The sequence below is a fragment of the Balaenoptera physalus genome (assembly GCF_965194825.1).
Source record: "Balaenoptera physalus genome assembly, chromosome: 11".
Classification (NCBI taxonomy): Eukaryota; Metazoa; Chordata; class Mammalia; order Artiodactyla; family Balaenopteridae; genus Balaenoptera; species Balaenoptera physalus.
In genome coordinates, this window is record NC_138896.1 from 109,742,108 (window position 1) to 109,758,386 (window position 16,279).

At 52.4% G+C, this 16,279-nt stretch overlaps 1 protein-coding gene across 6 annotated transcripts in view; it reads left to right on the plus strand.

The window, feature by feature from the left end:
• Positions 1 to 16,279, plus strand: part of MGLL (monoglyceride lipase) — a 231,021-nt gene that overhangs the window by 189,181 nt on the left and 25,561 nt on the right. The window lies entirely within an intron of this gene.

Genomic DNA, 16,279 nt, shown 5'->3' on the forward strand with positions numbered 1-16,279 from the left:
ATTTTTGCACTTCGCTCTGCTTTTTCTGAAATGGGAAAGTGGGAGCACAGCACCTTGAAGCTCGATGGTAGCAGATATGGAGGCCGTGTCCTTAACTGCACAGATGGGGAGGCAAGGCCCAAAGAGGGCAAGTATCTTGCTCGAGGCCACCCAGCAGGCTGGGGACAGGATGGCGCCTCGATTCCTGGCCCAGGGTCCCAGACCACCTGTGTGGCCTCCTTGTCCCTCGGAGGCTTCGTCTACAGCAAACCCCAAAGAAAGAAGGGGCCTGAGTTTCACCAGGAAGCTGTGATGGTCCCACTCGCTTGGGCTGGGCTGGGCTGGACTTGAGACCCGGCGGTCCGTGCCCGCGGGCCTGTCGGTTGACCTGGGGAGGCCCTCTCGCTTGTGACCCGCGGCCTCTGGCTCCTGTTGCTCCTTGCGTCCTTGGGGGTCTGCTGTGGGCCTGGAGATGCAGGGATGAGGTGAGGCGTCCTTGCCCCAGGAGCACTGTCTCTGGGGGGTGCGGTTCTCCAGGGAGAGCGTGGTCACCCTGTCGTGTGCTGACACCGGAGCCGGGGGCCCCAGAGGACAGGGAGAAATCGGGGGGTCTCCTGGGGGGGGACAGGATGAGACAGGAGAGCTGAGCTCCACGAGGTGGGGGGGAGTGTTCCAGAAGGAGCCCCGGAGCATGTGCAAGGCCGGACGTGCGTGGTGCCTGGGGAGGGCAGAGGGCAGAGGCCTGGGAGGCGACCTCGGTACTGACCCTTCCTCTGAGCCCCAGGCCTTCGAAGGGCAGGAGCTGGAGAGGTGCCCAAGGAGCTCCCCGTTTCTGCTGAGTAGGAGGGGCAGGACCTTCTCGCACCCCGTGGTCCACTCGCTCGCAGGGGCGTCCCCGTCAGGGTCTAGAACAGGGCCCATCAGATTAGCAGACCCCCTTCCTGGGAAAAATGAGGAGGGAGGAGGGTGGGGGCGGGAGCACGTCCCCACTGGGCCCGAAGACCGGGAGGGTTTTGCGGGCAGTGCTGGGCCAGAGGGGGCCGGGCGCTGCAGAGCATGGGGGTCGGGGAGAGTGTGCACCGGTGAGTCGGCGGGCAGGCTCCCCGGGAGGGGTGAGCGAGGGGCGGGGGCAGGCAGCGGAGGACCCTGTGGTCCTACCACCAGCGCAGGTGAGGGACGCAGCACGAGAGGCCTGGGCTGGAGGCGAGCTGCGGGGAAACATGGCAATGGGACCTGGGAGCCCAGTGAGACGGGAATTTGCCCGGGCTGGACCAGGGAGGGGAGGGGGGGCCGCCGTCTGCACAGGGCGTGAGCAGCTTGGAGAGACTCGGGGCACACAGGAACATCAGACGCTTGGAGGAAGTGGCCGTGGGTACTTAGTTTTGGTTTTTCCCCGAAGGAGAATGAAGACGACGTGCCCGCTGGAGCTGGACTCTGCTCCGTGTTGGCCACCCCCCGAGCCCCCTGGCTGTCTCCCCGACCTTCTGGCTCCACCGCTCTCCCTCTTCCATTCCCCCTGATCTGTGCCCGTCTGGGCCACCTCTGTCCCAGGCTCCTGGCCACTGAGTGTCCTGTTCTGGTTTTTTAAAAATAAATGTATTTATTTTATTTATTTATTATTTTTGGGTGCACTGGGTCTTCATTGCTGCGCGCGGGCTTTCTCTAGTTGCGGCGAGTGGGGGCTACTCTTCGTTGTGGTGCGCGGGCTTCTCATTGAGGTGGCTTCTCTTGTTGTGGAGCACGGGCTCTAGGCGTGCGGGCTTCAGTAGTCAAGGCACGGGGGCTCAGTAGTTGTGGCTCATGGGCCCTAGAGCGCAGGCTCTGTAGTTGGTGGCGCACGGGCTCAGTTGCTCTGCGGCATGTGGGATCTTCCCGGACCAGGGCTTGAACCCATGTCCCCTGCATTGGCAGGCGGATTCTTAACCACTGCCCACCAGGGAAGCCCTCCTGTTCTGTTTAAACTCTGTTCTTTGTGTTTGCTGCAGAAGAGTCAAAGCCACTTTGTTAGCAGGGTGGGTGAAAGCAGGAGATTTCACAGCCGGTCTCCTAGGAGCTGGTGCCCTGTGCAGCCACTCCTTCCGTGCTCCACGGCCGGTCCCCACGACAGGCGCCAAGGGGGATGCTCTGGGTGAGGCTCAGGCCTCCTCGGCCTGAGTGGGGGCCATGTCGTAGAGGGGGGCAGACCCCATGCTGGGACTCAGGCGTCCCCGGACAGGCTTTCCCGTTTCTGGAGTTGCCACCGCAAGGACGAAACGCGAAGTGTGGAAGAAGAGGAGCAGCGTTTGCTGGTTGGCGTTGGCTGCTCTCACCTGCGCTCTCATTTAATCCTCCAGCACCTGCCGGCTAGGATCAGGGCAGTTTTAGCTGATGGGAGAAACAGGACCACAACAGGGAAGCCGTTGCCCAAGCTCACAGCCAAAACACAGCAGGACTTGAACCCACACCTGGTGCCAAAGCTGTGTTCTTTCTTCTTCCAGAAACTCTGCCAGTTGAGGGGTTTACGGGGTCGAGGAAAACATGCGAGTCAGAACGTGGTCTATTTAATCTGTTTTCTAACAAAAATAAAGATGATCTTAAGGACACGGAGAAGGTAGTTTAAAAAGGAAGTATCTGTAAAAGCCAGGTCAGGTCGGGCATTTGCCTGATCCGGGCATATTGTTGCCCATCCCTTTGACATTATATGAAATTTTTTTTTTATAAACATCTTTATTAGAGTATAATTGCTTTACAGTGGTGTGTTAGTTTCTGCTTTATAACAAAGTGAATCAGTTATACATATACATATGTTCCCATATCTCTTCCCTCTTGCATCTCCCTCCCTCCAACCCTCCCCATCCCACCCCTCCAGGTGGTCACAATATATGAAATTTTTTTTAACATTAAACCTTTTTCTGAAGTTTCGAGCTCTTGGGATTGCTGATCTCGTGGAGTTCTGTCCTTTGCCTCCAGTGTCATTTGGGATTTGCCGAGCATCCTGTTATTTTGTCACAGGCTTTTATTCCTTGATCTCGTCGCATCCTGGAGTTTCTGTTGTGAATGCCTCTCCCTGCCCCACAGCTGTTGCCTGTTTATAAGCCACGGGCACTTTCTGTATTCAACTTTCGAGAGATCTGGGTGAAAGGTCTGGCAGTTCTGGGTGATTCTGGCTCACCCAGAGTCGCCCAGAGCCCCGCCTGCTCAAGAGACAGGAAAAGAACGTGATGTGTGGGAAGGGGTGGCTGATCCCACGGGGGAACCGGCCTCGCCCAGTCATCCTGCAGCTTGATACAAAAGGAAGATCATCTCGCTAGACACCACGAACCATAGTTACGACACTTTTTGTCATGCTGTTTCCTCTTATTTATGCAGTGGAGAGTAGGATGTTTTCAAATAAACCCTCTAAATATGAAATCCTGAGAATGCATTATTTCTGAAACGCTGCACCGTTAACAGCCTTTTAGTTGGTTATATTATAAAGCATGTTGTAACAGCTCAAAAAAAAAAAATATATCTGAGCCGAAATGTGTTTCCATAGCCCATATGCTGAATTCTGGCATCTTTATACCTTTTTCAAGCTGTTGTCAATTAGTAGTGAAATTAATTTCTGTCTTTGTGTCCTTCGTACAGTCGAGCTTGTGTATGGGTGCCGCAGAGAACTCCCCTTTCTCCTCCCATCGAGGGGAGCTCGTGCAGCAGGAGTTCAGGAGGTGAAAGCGTGTTGGTCCAGGTGTCCATGATGGAAGCCTGGACCATCAGCAAACAGAAAAAGAGGAAATGGCTTTTGTTGAGGGAAACAAACTGTTTTCCAGGCCAGCAAGCTGTGATCTTGGACTTTCTGCCATATGCACGTTTTTTTTAAAGAGAGAGAGAGAGAGAGAGACAGAAGCAGAACCTCCTCGATCACACGGTATTCCCCGAGAGGCAGCACGAAGGTCCTGTCCAGCCTGCACCAAATCGCCTGTGACCCCTTCGCCCTCCGAGTGTCCTTTTGTCCCACACTCTCTGCTCTTGGAGACTCACAAGGGCGTTTTTAGCATTGGCGGACTCTGTCGGCTGATGATTGAACATGATTTTTGGTGGCCTTTCAGCTGAAGGATGCAGCTCCTCTACTTTTTTTTTTTTTTTTAAACATCTTTATTGAAGTATAATTGCTTTACAATGGTGTGTTAGTTTCTGCTTTATAACAAAGTGAATCAGTTATACATATACATATGTTCCCATATCTCTTCCCTCTTGCATCTCCCTCCCTCCCACCCTCCCCATCCCACCCCTCTAGGTGGTCACAAAGCACCGAACAGCTCCTCCACTTTTAACTTGTCTTTGGTCTCGTGTCCTTACTCTTCAGTATAGAATGCTGTTGCACATGGGACTTCTGCAACATGAAATCCCATGATTGGGGATTGTCACAGGAGTGCAGAAAACAAGCCAGACCTTCGTTAGAAACGGGCTTTGAAACACTGATGGCTAAATTTTAAGTAGCATGATCACGTTGCAGCCTAAGGTAGGGAGGATCTATGGGGATTCTGGCATCCTCGTTCCAAAAGAGCATTGAGGGGAACTCAATGGAAGCAGAAAACACAGAACAGTCTCAGGGAAACCTGCCGGACCTGGAATGTGTGCGTTTTCTGTCACACCTCTTCTGGGTGCACCTGGTATGGCCCAAGTAGTCACACAGTTGCTCCTGGCAGTCGGGACTTCCAGCTGGGTCAGCCCAGAGCCCTGGTTATCTTTCGAACCATTGTTTGGGTCACATATGTGTTCTGTGGCTCTCTCCCTACCACAGGTAGAGAAATGAACTGCCTTTAAAAAAGGAGAGAAAAACATTTGATTACAAGTTCTTCAGACCCAAACAGTAGCTTTCCATAGGGTTTTTACCTGGAAGCAAAGTACCGTAATGGGAAGAAAGTGGGTTTGCTACCTCCTCTAATAAAAAAAGAGCTGGAACTCCCGGTGTGGACGAGGATGTGAGGAAGTTCAAATTTCTGTGCTTGGCTGGGGACAACGGAAATTCTCAAGTTGGAAGGCATTTTTGGTTCAATAAATGAGGACCCCCCCAGAATGTCCATATCTTTTGATCTAGAAATCCCGTCTTGGCAAGTTTATCCTGACAGTTCTATAAATACCTGTGAAAAGACCAGAATGTCCATATCTTTTGATCTAGAAATCCCGTCTTGGCAAGTTTATCCTGACAGTTCTATAAATACCTGTGAAAAGATGGTCATCTCAGTGTTCTTTAGAATACCAAACATTGCTGGCAACCTCAATGCTCCACCACTGAAAGTAAAGTGAGTTTCGATTTTTATCCCCCTGATGGGACATCACGCAGTCAGTATAAATCACAAGTATAAATTATGTGTCAAAGTGGGGGAAATATTACAGTCTTATGTGTTACGTAGAAAATCAACCCCCTGCCCCAGAGCCTAGCCAAGACCAGACACCCAGCAGCTGATTGGGAAGCGTTTGTTCCAGTTGAAGCGGTCGGCTTTTACCTTCTTCCTGCAGCAGCCCCTACAGAGGACCCTTGCCAACTGCAGGACTGACCTCCCGAACCCCATCCTGACGTGTACCCCCTGGATGGGAGGTGAGGGTGCTGGCTGAACGAGGAGTCCGGTTGTACTCCGGCTGCTCTGGCTGGAAAGCACTCCTGGCCACCTCCACCAGGACCTTCTGCCCCACCGTGAGGCCCGTGGGTGCCCCAGCGGGAGCCTCTCGCCCGGCAGAGGACACGGTGGCTTTGTCTCGTCTGGGAGGACTCAGGCTGGCTGGGAAGAGCCAGGAGGCCGTGCCAGCCGGCCCTGACCCTGCCGAGGTAGCACCCAGGGCCACAGGCAGGACAGGGAACAGACAGTATGGTGTGGTGGCTTGTTAAAAACCTAAGTGGTGACAGTGGAGGCGTCCCTCACAGTTTGAGGTTTTTCCTCCCAGTGATGTGTGCTGGAGGGTGTCCCAGGTCAGTTGGTACAGTTCACTTTGGCCGCCACAGAGACGAGACCAGACTTTCGTTGTGTTTACTTCTGCTTGGCGAGGGCAGGACTGGTTTGTTGCTTTAAAAAAAAAAATTTGTTTGTTTGTTTGTTTGGCTGCGCCGGGTCTTAGCTGTGGCGTGTGGGATCTTCAGTTGCTGCATGCGGGCTCTTAGTTGCGGCGTGCACGTGGGCTCTAGTTCCCTGACCAGGGATCGAACCCGGACCCCCTGGTTTGGGAGCACAGAGTCTTAGCCACTGGACCGCCAGGGAAGTCCCTGTTGCTTTTTTTGGTTAATTTTTCATTTCCACAACTAATATTTGCCGTCCGCTTTGTGCCCAGCCCTGACCTGTGCACTTCACACAGGTGGTCTCGGTTCACGTTGCCCACGGTCCGAGGAGCGGGGGTGAGGAGACAGGGGCCCAGAGGAGCTGAAACCCTGCAGGAGGCTGCACCCTGTGGGGGCCGGGTTAGGTCCAAGGACGTCTGATCCCAGAGCCGTCCCGTGACCCATACTTGGGCTGCCCGACGCTTTCCTGGCTTTCCCAGAAATCGGCCTTGAACGTGTGTTACTTCTGTAATCAGAGGAGGGGTGCAGGGTTTTATTATTTAAGTAATATTTTAAATGCAGGCCAACGGATGCAGGTGTTTTTCCTCATTCCACATGGCGCCTCTGCAATAGAAATTGTTTTTAACGCTGCTGAACGGAACGTTCCACGATGGGGCTGATGAGGCTGAGGGCCTGCGTTTTGACGGTTTGCTCTTTAGTTAATTTAAATTTGCCCCACGTGGCTGTGGCTGCCGCCCCTCCAGAGTCACTGCCCCATGGCATCCGGGGACCAGGCACCCTCGTCCGGGGCCCTGCCGCCACCCTCCTGCCTGCTCCCCCCAGGACCGAGCTCCGCCCTCCACAGGGAGCCGAGCCTCGCGCCCAGGTGGCCCGTCTTTAACCCCTTCAAGGGCAGGCCCGGGGTGGGGAGTGGTCGGGGCCAGCAGGACGCCCACGGTCCAGCCGATGGCCTTGGCACAGGGCCTCCTGCTGCCTTGTCTGTTGCTCTGACAACACCGGAGGGTGGAGGATGCCTGAGGCCGGACTCCAGGCCCCCCACCTCCACCCCATGCGGTGATCCCACGGGACCCCCACTGGCTCCTTAAGAAGCAGAGCCCTGGGGTATGTTTGCTCCTGCGTCCGCTTGAGGAATCAACAGGAAGGGTCCAGACTTCCCGGGACCACCAGCACGCTGACCTCACCCTCACCTCCTAACTTCATAGCCTCGTGCGCAGTAGTGACGCTGATGCATAACTAACGCCGGTTTTGAGGATCGAGGATGCTTTCACTGTGTCCTGGGGGTAGTTGGTGTGTCCTGGAGTTGGCAACGGCAGGGAACGCTGCCCAGAGAACACAGGGCTGCTCTGGGTCCCCGCCCACGTCCTCACCCTGACCAGCAAGGCAGTGAGCGTTTATTGAGCGCTTGCTGTGTGCTGCACTCAGGGCTGACCACTGTGCCTCGCTCTCTCTGACTCCCCACGCACCCTGTGGAGTGGGGTCCACGAGCGCCCCTTTGTGCAGGCGGGGAGGCTGAGCCGGCCGAGGTGAAGTCACCGGCCCGAGCTCACAGGGAGGTGAGGTGGAGCTGACTCCTGACCTCCACCCTCGGCTCTGTCCTCCCTATCCCGTCCTTCCCTGGTTCTCTGGGTCCTTAAATGGGGTGGTGACCCTTCCTCGAGACTTGCGCTGTTGTCATCAAACAGGAGGAGCCACGGGTCCAGGGGCTGGCACAGGGCTGGGAGCTAGTAAGTGCTCCTCTTTTCGCCTTTGTAATGTTGTAGCTGAATTTGAACTTGCAGTGGTGTTGGTTCAGTACCCGGATGTGGAAGGGTGTGCCCCCTGCCGGGCCCTGCCTGGGCCTCAGTGTGCAGAGCTGGCCCTTTGTCAAGGGCAGAAGGGGCCGTTTGTCAAGGGCAGAAGGGGTCAATGGAAGTGACCGCTCTGTGGTCACTTCCATTGACTCTCTGTGGTTGAGAAACGCTGACCACCTTCTGTCTTTCCTGAAAGCTCTGGGGTCCTGACTTCAGCTAGTTTTAGTTGCTGGCATCTCCAAGGCTTTCAGAAAGTTCTGCTTCCTAAATATTAACAATACAACGTCTCCCATCCTGGAGAAAGGGATCTGTGCTTCTTTCTAAAGCAGTTCACTTCACCGTGGGTGATCTCCTTTGCTTTTTAAAAGTAGCATTTGTTACAGTTTCAGCAGAGGTTAAACTTGGGTTGCCCGGTTTTCATGTTTTTCTGTGGGTTACAGAAGCTCCAAACAAATGTCAGGCAGCACATGGGAGCTTCTGTCATCTGGTGGGGACTGAACAGACGTACCTTAATGTTTTGAGGAGAAAAGTTCTGTTAGATGTTAAATTTATTTTTAGTTAGAAGGAAACTGAGGCGAAAGCAAGCCATGATTATGCAGAGGAGAAATACAGGTTAGACATGCAGAAGAATCTCTGATGGAGAAGAGCACTAAACACCACAACTTATGGGTTTTCTCCTCTGAGACTGTATGGGGATGGAAGTGAGTGTTTGGTGAAGACCCGCTTCCTGCCGGGTGTGCTGCTCTGGCTCGTTTACTCCAGCAGCTTTATGATGAGGTGAGGAGATGTCTCCTGGTTTTACAGACGGGCAAGTGACTAGTGGTAACTCCCATCGTAAAATTGGTGTTTCATTCCCTTGCTTTTTTATTCTCTGCTTTTATCACATAGGTTTGGCTCTCTAAAAAATAGTTTGCTTTTGCTTGTTTTTTTGTTTTTTTTTAGCTTTCTATAAAATGGCTAAACTTGAATACCTTACTTTCTTTTTTTCACTTTGTATTTTGTTTGTAGGGTTCCTACATGTAGATTTCGTTTACTCGTTTTTTTCACTACTGTAGAATAATCCCTTTAGCTACAATGTGTCCATTCTCCAGCTGTGACAACAGGCTGTAGCGAACGATGTTACCCCGTCTCCTGTGGTGCCAGCACAGGAATTTCTCTTGGGTGTGTGAATGCCTGGGGGTGGGATGGCTGGGTTGTAAAGTATGGAATTCGAACCTTGCGAGATGCCAGATAGGCTTCCAAAGTGGTTGTACTGGTTTCTCTCTGTGTAACATATACGGGCTAGTGACTCCCTTTAAGTTTGGACACGGGAGCTCAATCAGGTCTCCTCCCGGCCCCTCACAGTGCTCTGTTACACCGGAGCTCGTCCAAGTGGCTTTATTCTCCCTCTGGGTCTGTGTGGCCCTGATTCCCACACGTGGCTCCTGCCCGTCCAGGCCTGTGGTTCTGGCGCCACAGTGGGAAAAGGTCAGAGGCGCCACAGTGACCGTCTGTCTCGCTGGCCTGAACCGCACGTCCTGCAGGAGTCCCCCTCCTGCTTCGTGCTGGCCTGTGCGCCGGCCAGGAAAGCAGGGCCAGCCCCCGCGGGATGGAAGTCCATCCTCTTACTGGTCAGATCTTCCCAGGGAGACAAAGCCACGTCCCTAGAGCCTGGGTCAGGGAAATGCTGTCTGCCTGGAGCCTCCAAAGGAGCAGAGGCGAGAAATGAGAAATCTCTGTTTGTGCAGGCTCCCCAGTGGGGAGCGTGTGGTCCGCAGTTAGGGCCCTGCTGTGGACCCCTCACCAGACAGGGCGTGGCGATGCTTTTGCTGTGAAAATGGCAAAATTGGGAGCCTGGTACCCCAGTGTCTAGAGGAAACCATGTCATCGTTTAGACTTGCGGGCCTGGTGTGAACGCCTGCCTGTGTTTTCAATCACACACGCCCATCTCTTCTGATTAAAACAGGAAGAACGTTTGAGGTAGATGTAGGGGTAGAATAGAAGAGCACAGAGGCAGCGTGTTGAGTCACCACCGGGTAGGGGGGCGGGCTCTGGAGCAGACTTCCCTGGGTCAGATCCAGCCGTGCCGCGAGGCCCTGGTCTCCTTGTTGGCAAGGGAAGTGGCAGTAAAAGCACCAGATCTGGGGTCTGAAATCAGTGCTTGAGGCCTTGCCCGGCCTGTAGCTCACCGGGAAGCTGAGCTCCATCCATTCTGTCCGAGGGTCACTTTTCTCTGCTAGAAAATGGGGGAAAGAATCTCTAACTCATGGGGTTGTGAGGATCAAGTGAAATAACCCTGGGAAAAGGGCTGTGCAAATTACAACCTGCTGCGTAAATATCGGGTGTTGTCATTACTGGTTTTTTAATGCTTTGTCTCTCTTTCCTTACTCGAGGCTACGTTTCACCAGATTTTTCTTCTCTAAGAAAAGAGTGCTAAGCAGAACTGGTTCCCTGAGAAAAGGGAAGTCAGATGCTCATTTTTTCCTGTTCCAGCTTTAAACAGGATCATCAGCTCTCTGGATACGTCCTCGTGATCTCTTTTTAGCACACGGTGGTGCCGTGGAAAGTTATTTCAGGTAGAAATATTTTGTATGAGACAAAGAGACAGGGATTATTTCATCATTCAACAAAGAATTATTAACTACTTAATTGTGCACGGAATACGACGCTAGAGTGTTTTGAGGGTCCTTGGGATTGGTTTTAATCAGATGTGGTGAGACACACAGATATGGAAATGGCTGTCACGAGGGAGAATTGATTATATTCACAATTCCCTAGAAAGAGGGCAGGGCACCCCACACAGGGCCACTCAGGGAAGCACCAGGGCTGGTCAGGAGGCAGAGGGAGTGGGGGGAATGTAGACGGGAGCCTTTACTGCATTTTCTGCGAGGAGGAATGGTGAGGCGGGCTGAGCAGGCTGAGGGTTGGCTGGTTTGAATAGTTTCAGTGGGCTCGCGGGCTTAGGGGCTGCCCTGGTTGTCCGGTACCTGGCCCTGGGCGACAAGGACAGCAGGAGAGTAGCCCAGAAAGTGAGAGGTGGGATGTGGGCTCTGGGCGGGTTGGTTTGCATGTGAAAGGCCAGCTCACAGGCCAGTTCTTTCCTGTCTCTAGAAATTCGCTAACCCTGGGAGCAGCAGTCCCTCCAGGGACAGCTTTAACCAGATGGTAAAGCATCAAAATACAGAAAATAAAAAACACAGTACATAGCAGAATCAGGGCAAACAAAACAAAAAATATGCTGGATATAAGGCCTGTGATGCAGGGTTCTTTCTTGTAAAAAATGTGAGGAAAAGAATTTTAATTGCAAATGAAGAACTGTTGCTCGGTATACGTGGCGGGAAAGGAAATGTATCAATCATTGTGGCCAGGGTAATGGAGATGAATCTCTGGTGAGTGGCCATTATGGAAATACTGGCTACAGTTCATTTCAACAGGTGTATAGCAGGCACCTGCCCCCTGCCAGGCCATTGCGAGGAGCCCTGAGGAATATGCAGAAGAACAGAATGGGATCCTTGATCCCGAGGTCAGCCCTGGCAGGTGTGGGGCACGTGCGGGCCCAGCCTCCTCCTCGAGTCCGTGGCAGACGTCACCAGTCGCCCACAGCGCAGTGCCGTGGGGGCCGCCAGCCACCCATCAGAGCTGCTTGTCAGCCGGGCTCTAGGGACCCTCGGTCCCTGGGGGAGGAGTGGCGCTGGAGGAGTGAAGGGGGGGGAGCTCCAGTCAGCTCGCCTGTGATAGAGACAAGACCTGCTTGGGGGGGGAAGGGGACACTTGCACCTGTGTGGAGGGAATTGACTCCGTGGAAGGGTTAGGAGTGGCGATGGGCCTTAAAGGATTTGCTCCTGGCCTGGTGCAGGGCTGAGGGCCCGCAGCAGGGGGCCGCTGTATGAGAGGCGCAGCAGAAGAGCGTGGATGTGCTTTGAGGGACAGCGGCAGGGAGGTGTGAGTGTGGCTCCGATGGTGCTTTCTAGTGCGGGAGCAGGACCAGTCGGAGCCTTTACCTGAGGCCCCAAAAACGGCTGGCACCCGTGGACCGAGCTCTGAGACAGCGGAGACGCTGACCCCTCTGCAAGGTCAGAGCAGCTTCCAGAGGGGTGCGGAGGGGGTCAGGGCAGGCAGGGGGGCTGGGTGGGAAGCTCTCGCCAGGTAAAAGGCGATGAGCATCTCACCCCCTGCAAGTGGCATAGGCATGCAAAGGCGCAGGCCGATCCAGGGGGCTGAGGACCTAGAAATCTGGAAGGGTTTGGGGGCCAGCTCGACAGAGGGTAGAAGGAAGGTCAAAGACAGCAGGCCTGTTTTGAGCCTGAATGATTCAGAAGGTGAATGGAACCCCGGAGCAGAGCCACTTTGGAAGCTGTCGGGGGACTCTTCTGACCAGGGGTTCACGAGGCGGACCTGCAGCTCTGGAAGGAGCGTGCCGGAGCTGGAAGAGCAGGCAGGCGGGCAGTGCGCATCGTGGGGAGAGGCAACCACGGGACGGGGGAGAGGGGCAAGGGAGAGCTTGCGGGGCGGCCGGGGCGGGTAGCACTGCAGTGCCTTCGTCACGGGGGCTGACGTGTGAGCAGGCAGACAGCAGAACCGAGCAGCAGTCCAGAGATAGGCCAGACTCGAGTCGAAGGGGAACCTTCGTATGGGATCGGGGGGACACCACAGTTCAGCGAGGTGATGATGAAGGACTTCTTCATAAATTCTGCTAGAACAATTAAGAACCATTTAGGAACTTGATAGAGGTGGTTGAACAACATTGTGAATATACAAAATGCCACCGAATTGGTACACTTTACAGTGGTTAACGTTATGTTATGTGAACTTCACCTCGATTTTAAGAAGAAAAGAACCATCAGGAAAGAGGTCCTGTCTCACACCACGTTCCACAATAAGCTGCAGGTGGATCAAAGATTAACATGTAGAAAATGAAACCAAATCTGGAGATGATGGTGGCGATGGTTGCACAAAAGTGTGAATGTACTTAATGCCACTGAGCTGTACACCTGAGAAAGGTTAATGTAGGACTTCCTGGCGGTCCAGTGGTTAGGACTCTGCGCTTCCACTGCAGGGGGCCCGGGTTCGATCCCTGGTCGGGGAACTAAGAATCCCACATGCCGTGCGGTGTGGCCAAAAAAAAAAGGTTAATGTAAATTTTATGTTATGTATATGTTATCCCCCCCACAAGAAATGAAACCATAAAGGAACTCATAGAAAAAATGCTGAGTTCCTTTATACCCCTGGAGTAGAGAAGGCTTTTATAACTAAGAATCAAAACTCAGAAGCCATAAAAAGAAAAGATAGATAATTTTGTTAAGGGTTTGTTTTTTTTTTTAAAGCAACTAGTGCTCAAGCTTTTTTTTTAATGAATTTATTTTTTATTTATTTATTTTTGGCTGCGTTGGGTCTTCGTTGCTGCATGTGGGCTTTCTCTAGTTGCGGCAAGCGGGGGCTACTCTTTGTTGCGTGCGTGGGCTTCTCACTGCGGCGTCTTCTCTTGTTGTGGAGCACGGGCTCTAGGCGCGTGGCCTTCAGTAGTTGTGGCGCATGGGCTCTAGAGCACAGGCTCAGTAGTTGTGGTGCACGGGCTTAGTTGTTCAACGGCACGTGGGATCCTCCCGGACCAGGGATCAAACCCGTGTCCCCTGCATTGGCAGGCGGATTCTTAACCAATGCACCACAAGGGAAGTCCCAAGATTGATAAGTTTTTCAAATAAAAATCTTCTGTAGCTTAAACACAACATCAAGTCAAAGGACAAATGACCAACTCATATACAAAGAGCTCTTAAATATCAAGAAATGCAAAACCCTGCAAGCAAAGACAGAAATTCTCAGTTTACCAGAAAACAAATACAAGTGACTCTTGAAATATAAGATGTTCGACCTATACTTTCTCCTCTGTCTTAAGGGCAAGAATCCAAACACTGAACGACTTGCTTTGTTGGGAGGCTGATAGATTCAACCCAGCACAACCCACATGGACGGGAAGTGGGCAACTTCTACTGAAATGGCACCCGCATGCACCTTTCAACCAAACAACCTTGCCACCTAGACATACACCCTGAAGACGCACCTTCACAAAGATGGGATAAAACATTCCCAGTGATTCATTACAGTCAGATGTTTAATAAACGAGAGATTGGATGTCACACAGATGATTTCTGATGAGAGATGGCCAGAATAAGCTGTACCTCACCCACACAGAGGAGCACTGCACAACCCTAAGACAGAGGAAGAACTCTTGGCCTGTTTGTGATAACGAAGTAATCTCCAGAATACGTTAAAAGTGAAAAAAACTGGCGTAGAATAGGGTGGATCTGTAGCATGCTACCTTCTATTAAAAAAAAAAAAAAAGATAATTTTCTTATTTTTGCAAAAACAGTTGCTTTGAAAGAAGAAACAGTAAATAGTTAAAATGATTAACCATGGGGAACAAGAGGGGCGAGGTGGAGGAGACAGGAATAGAAGCAAGATGTCACTGGATGAATCTTTTTTTATTTTTCTAACTTTTGAACCAGGTAAATGTTTACGTATTCACAAAAAAAAAATAAAATTGAAAAGTAAAACAGCAAAATCTATAGTTGTGAACAAATTTATTTTGAAACTAATGAATCTAATCGTATATCAAGTTAGTAACATAAGCACCCAGAGAAAATAATGATCACGTATTTGTAATAATTCGAACTTTAAACATAATACTCTGGGGCTTCGCCGGTGGTGCAGTGGTTAAGAATCTGCCTGCCAATGCAGGGGACACAGGTTTGAGCCGTGGTCCGGGAAGATCCCACATGCCGTGGAGCAGCTAAGCCCATGCGCCACAACTACTGAGGCTGCGCTCTGGAGCCCGTGAGCCACAACTACTGAGCCCGTGTGCCACAACTACTGAAGCCCGTGCACCTAGAGCCCGTGCTCCACAGCAAGAGAAGCCACTGCAATGAGAAGCCCGTGCACCACAACGAAGAGTAGCCCCTGCTCGCCGCAACTAGAGAAAGCCCGTGCGCAGCAACGAAGACCCAACCAATGCGGCCAAAAATTAAATAAATAAATAAGTTAATTAATTAATTTTTTTAAATGGCAGTATTAAACATAATACTCTGGCCATATCATTACTGAACTATCTTCCAAGGACGGGGGGTGGGGTAGGAGAGTATTGTTTAGTGGGTGTATCAGTCAGCTTGGGCTGCCATAACAAAGTACCCCAGACTGAGTGACGTAAACGATAGCAATTTATTTTCTGAAAGTTCTGGAGGCCGGAAGTCCAAGATGAAGGTGTCGACAGGGCTGGTTCCTCCTGAGGCCTCTCTCCTGGGCTTGCAGACGGGCGTCCCTCTGTGTGTGTCTGTGTCCTAATCTCCTTTTCTTACAAGGACACCAGTCAGATTGGGTTAGGGGCAAGCCCAGCGAACTCATTTTAACTTAATCACCTCTTTAAAGACCTGTCTCCAAACACAGTCATGTTCTGAGCTGTGGGGTTTAGGAGTTCAGCACGTGAAGGGAGTGGGGAAGGGGGGTGTAGTTCAGCCTGCGCCAGGAGCATGCGGTTTTAGTTTGAGGAAGGTGGGAAGGTTCTGGGGGTGCATGGTGGCGACGGTTGTACAGCAGTGTGATGTGCTCGATACTGCTGAGCTTGCACTGAAAGATGGTGAAGATGCTATGTTTTACCCCAGTAAAAAATAAAAATGAATTTAAGGGGGCTGAGGGTGCCGCTGAGAGGGTGACAGAAGGGGGCCCCAGGCTGTGTGCGGTGGGCGCTCGTGGGGGACGGACAGCAGGAAACAGGAGTTCGTGGTCTGACCACACAGAGGGTTTCCGAGTTTGAGGTCTGGGCGGCCAGCCGTTCCAGCCGCTGTGAGCAACCCCCCCACTCTCCATCCGTGAAGCGGGCGGCATGGTCACTGCAGCTCTGGGCAGGTCCGCTTGCTGTGCTTCCTTGTGCTCCGGGAGCTCCTCCTTGTTTGCAGTTTTCAGACCCTCACATTGTGCGGTTTCTATGGCGACTGACGTTCCTCCGAGAGGGGAGCGTGGAGGGACCCTCAGAACACAGGGAAGTGAACAGCACGGATATGGGACAGGCAGTACAATCCAGGAGGGAGGGAGCATGACCTAGTTTTATGGCTGCTTCGCTGAGAAGATTCTGGCAGGCGCACTTGACTGTCTTATGTCTGTCGCGCTGTCTCTTCACCAGGAGCTTTAAAGGGAGGTGACAGGATGCAGCACTTTACCTGGTGAAAAGCTAACGCTTGGAAACAACTGTGAGGGTCAAGGACTTGGGAAAGCCCGAGGAGCTCCGATCCTCGTCCGTCTTGTTTCTGGCCACTTGGCGAGAAGCGAGGCCTAGTGAGACTCCACGTGCCTGTCCTTTCTTTCTTCCTGGGATACGGCCACAAGGAAGGCATCCTGGCTGCGTGGACAGGCTTTGTGATGTTCACATCCTGGCTCGTGACTTCTGGCTGTGTGATCTTGGGCACGTTCCTTAACCTCTCTGTGCTTCAACGTCCTAATCTGTAAAATGCGGGGGGAAGAATTCCCACGG